This window comes from Neophocaena asiaeorientalis, unplaced genomic scaffold (assembly GCF_003031525.2).
Source record: "Neophocaena asiaeorientalis asiaeorientalis breed wild unplaced genomic scaffold, Neophocaena_asiaeorientalis_V1.1 scaffold469, whole genome shotgun sequence".
NCBI lineage: Eukaryota > Metazoa > Chordata > Mammalia > Artiodactyla > Phocoenidae > Neophocaena > Neophocaena asiaeorientalis.
The window spans coordinates 1,884,995-1,889,596 of NW_020172691.1; the positions used below are offsets into that span (position 1 = coordinate 1,884,995).

The 4,602-nt window shown below is 56.2% G+C and overlaps 1 non-coding gene across 1 annotated transcript; it reads left to right on the forward strand.

Annotated features, from left to right (window-relative positions):
- Window positions 1-1,731: 1,731 nt before the first annotated feature.
- On the forward strand, window positions 1,732-1,857 carry LOC112396407 (U6atac minor spliceosomal RNA). Its single transcript, XR_003002556.1, has one exon. It is a non-coding gene; the product is annotated as a U6atac minor spliceosomal RNA (small nuclear RNA).
- Window positions 1,858-4,602: the final 2,745 nt, after the last annotated feature.

Below are 4,602 nucleotides of genomic sequence, written 5' to 3' on the forward strand. Positions count from 1 at the left end.
CCTCCGTTTCCGGATCAATGGGGCAGGTGAGGGGCTGTCAGGTGGGCGGCCCCAGAGGGAGGGGGGAGGGGTCCCGCCCCGGACACCCCCACCTCCACCCCAAGTTTCCTGGCTCCCATAAGTGAGCCGGTAAGCGTGGAGAGGATGGATGGGATGGGCTTTCTTCTCCAGCAGAGAAGGCACAGAAGGGTCAGTGGCCTCTCGGACACCTCCCTGAAGGGAAGCCGGGGTCCTCGGGCTCAGCAGTTCCCCACCCAGAGTCCTCTCCTCCTCCCTGGCCTCCAGTCCTGCCCCAAAGCCTCCCGTGCCCCCCCCTGCCCATCTCCTTTGCCCCTGCCCCCCTCCCCACCCAGGCTCCATCAAGATCAGGCGAAGAAATGCCTCAATCGCCCAGCAGTCCGTCTGTGTCCTGCACCTGCCCCGTGCCCAGCATTTGAGGCCCCTCCCTGTCCCAGGTCCACACCCAGCCCCAGCCCTAATCATCCTCACAAGTGTTGTTCCTGTAAGGACCACCGCCAGCAGCTCCGGGGGGAGGAAACTGAAGGTGGGAGGGGCTCCTGGCTCCCCCCGCCCCCACCTGTCTCAGCCACACCAGCCACACCAGCCCAGCTGCAGCCACTTGATTTCCGACTTGTGTGTCATCGCATGTGATTTATGGCTCCTAAGGGGCTCCCGGGCTGTGAACCGGCTTTTTATTTGTCTGTCAGTGGCCGCCTGGCCACCTGCACCCTGGTCCATACTTCCCCATTACCGTGGCCTCCTCCCATGACCCATAAGCCCGCCAAATATGGGGAAGGCCCACCGGGGCTGGCCCCACTGTCCTCGCCCTGATGCCACAGGCAGAGGGAGGGCCCTGCCCTGGCTGCACACAGTAGGTGCTCACTGTTTGCTGGGGGGCGCTGGCATTGACATGGGAAGTGGGGGTAGGGTGGGGCGGCAGCACCTAGACTGGGGACGTGAGCCCCAGAGCCCCCGGGATGGTGGCCTTTCCTCCGAGTGACATGACCCACTGCGTGACTGTGGTCAAGGGACTTGACCGGACCCCTGAAAGCCAGGGTGGTCCCCATCAGTCCAGAGGGCAAGGCGTGAGCCCCCTTGTCACGGTCACGGCGGGGGGGGTGGTCGGGGATCCAGGGTGTGGCCTGGGGCTTCTCCTGAGACAGCGGCATAGATTAGATAGGGACTCAGGGGCCCACAGGGGAAGGGCTGTGGGGTGCTCTCCTGTGACTGTGGACATTGATGCCCCCAAGCCAAGGCGGCCATGAATCTGAGGGGGCCCCGACCGGGAGGCCTGGCTCCACCCGAGAGCGACCGTCAGGATATGGGGGAACCTCAGGACCCCCCCTTCCCACCTCCCTGACCCCCCGCCCTTGGGGATCCTCTGGGTATGCACAGGACCCCTTTACCGATGGCTGCCCTGGGGGTGCCCCACTGTGCCCAGTGCAGCCCCAGGAGTGAGGGGCCACTCTGCACCTTGGTGGTGGCCCCCGAGGCCGTGGCTGGTGACCAGTGATGGACAGCGTGGCCCCTGAGAGATCCAGGCCCCAAACGCAAGCATGTGTCGGTACAGGGGTGTGCACAGGTGGGCGCGGCCATGGGGTTCCTCCACACACGTGTGTGAACGCGTGTCTGTACATGTGGCAGATGACAAGTCCCAGGGGAGACTCCTGACGGTGGGACTCTGGGGACTCCCAGCCGGTGGGGAAGACGGACAAGTAAAGAATCAGATTTGTGTTGTATGAAAGGAGAGAAGGTTAGCACTCCCCTCGACCAGGATGGAAGAGGCCCTTGGGCCTGACAACACGCATATGGTTAAGGCATTGCCACCTACTTCGTGGCATCTAACCACTGTTTTTGACGTGTACCATAATGTTCATTGCAGCACTAGTTACAATAGCCAGGACATGGAACCAACCTAAATGTCCATCGACAGATGAATGGATGAAGAAGATGTGCCACATATATACAATGGAATATTACTCACCCATAAAAAGAAACGAAATTGAGTTATTTGTAGTGAGGTGGATGGACCTAGAGTCTGTCATACAGAGTGAAGTAAGTCAGAAAGAGAAAAACAAATACCGTATGCTAACACATATACGTGGAATCTAAACTTTAAAAAAAATGGTACTGATGAACCTAGTTGCAGGGCAGGAATAAAGAGGTAGACATAGAAAATGGACTTGAGGACATGGGGTGGGAGGGGGAAGCTGGGGCGAAGTGAGAGAAGCATCGACGTATATACACTACCGAGTGTAAAATACTTGGCTGGTGGGAAGCAGCCGCACAGCACAGGGAGATCAGCTCTGTGCTTTGTGACCGCCTAGAGGGGTGGGATAGGGAGGGTGGGAGGGAGACGCAAGAGAGAGGGCATGTGGGGACATACGTAGGCATATGGCTGATTCGCTTTGTTGTACAACAGAAACTAACATAGTATCGTGAAGCAATTATACTCCAATAAAGATCTAATAAAAAAAAAGATACATGTGGTAAATTAGATGTAAATAATGCCTGGTAAATAAATACACATTATTGTGAAAAAATAAAAGAAGAATCAGAGATTGGACAGCAGGGGGATGGGGTGAGGGCCACTTGGCCAGGGAGGTCTAGAGGGGACATGTACCCCTTATGAAAGGGCGGGGGGAGAGAGTCAAGCAGTGGTCTGCAGAAAGGGCACACCAGATAGGGGGAACAGCATGTGCAAAGGCCCCGCGGTGGGAATAGAGCTATTTTTATACTTACCCATCCAAGGTCACCTTTTTGTGTTAAAATTTTGTCTCAAAAGTCCTCAGAATAGCTAAAAGGAAAAAACCCAAATGTCCATAAAAGAGTGAATGGGCAGAAAGTCATCCCTCCACACACGGGAACATCACTCAGCCATGAAAAGGAGAGAAGCCCTGACGCTCCTACAACGTGGGCGGACCCTGAGAACACGATGCTCAGTGAGAGAAGCCAGACACAGAAGGACATGCAGTGTGTGATTCCACTGATGGGAAACGTCCAGAACAGGCTGACCCAGAGGTACAGAGAGTGGGTTCCTGGTTGTCAGGCAGTGGGGAGGGGGATGGGGCTTCTTTTTGGGGTGATGGAATGTTCTGGAATTAGATAGCGGTGATGGTTGCACACCCTGTGAATGGATAAAAATTGTGGAATCGTACTTTAAATGGATGGATTGTGTGGTATGTGAACTATATCTCAATAACATTTTTTTAAATAACAAAATCAAAGTTAGCTGCTACGATTCTGCCCCACGACCCCTGCATTTAATCCTCGCCTTCCAGCTTCCTCTGTCCCCGTGGTCGAGTTGGGGTGTTCGAGCGAGGGGTCTCAGGGGGGTGGACATAGGGGGGCCTCCTCCCTCTCTGAGCCTCGGGGTCCTCTCCACAGAGTGGGGGGATCCCTCGGCTCTCCCTCCGTGGTGCTCGGCAGGGGCCACCCTCCGTCCCACTGCTGCTGGGCAGGGCAGGCGGGGCGCACACAGGGGTCTTTGTGCCGCTTCCTGGCCTCATTAAGAGGCAGCCCCCGTCGCTGGACCCAGCACGACCGAATTAATTAGCTGAGAGCCTTCCCTCTCAGCTAACTGTGCCCGGGACACTGCAGTCCCTGCGGGTGGCACTGAGGCAAGGAGCAGCCCTGAGGCCCCAGTCTCTCCGCCCTGTTCTGTGCCTCTCCGGGGCCAGGCTGGGGTGAAGGCCCCTGGGAGCCCAGAAGACTCTGACACATGTCTTTTGGAAAGCCAGGAGGGAATTCGAGATGACAAACCCCCACCCTTGCCTGGAGCAGTTGGAGAAACTGAGTCACCCCTCCACAGAGCTTGGCGACCAAGATGGCACCGAATTTGGCTGGATCCGAAAAGACCTGTCATAGAACCCAAGGACCGCCCCCAAGTGAGGACAAGGGTACAGGAGGTCTTGACTGGCCCTGGGGTCCAGGGATTCCCACCTGCTCAGGTGCATCGGGTGACAGACACTTAACAAGCCCCTGCTGTGTATTCAAAGCCAGCCCCATCTCTTCCCTCCATCCTCCCAGCTGCCCCAGGGGAGAGGGGCATGTTCCCCTCTCCTAGGAGTGGTATGAAGGGCACAGCACCCCATAAGATGCTCAGTTCGGGGCCAGGCACCCCAATGATACACAAAACCAAAGGATCACAACCGGCCCCGGGGTCTCCAGACATTCCTTAAAGACACCCCTCCCCAGCAGATTCCAGACCCGACCTGCAGCCCCAACACAGACACGCAGCCTGGATGCTTACGCTTATTTTATTATAAAAAAATACAGAATCCAAAGTTGATTGTGATGGGGGGGCGGGGCCCGTCGCCAGCTCCAGGCGTGGCAATGCCGCACGCCCACGACCCCTACAAAAGTCCCCCACTGGCGTGCCCGAGCCATCTCCCGGCGGCCACACGCCATATATATTTATATATAATATATATAAAACACAGATCAGGAAAGGCGGGTAGAAATATGAAATCTGTATAAATGCGCTGTTTACTTCATTAGAGTGTTTTGGGGAGGGGGTTTCTCTTTTTTGGTGGTGATGTTCCCCTCCCCCCCCGTTTTGTTTTGTTCTGTTTTCCCTTTTCTTACAAACATTTTTAGTCA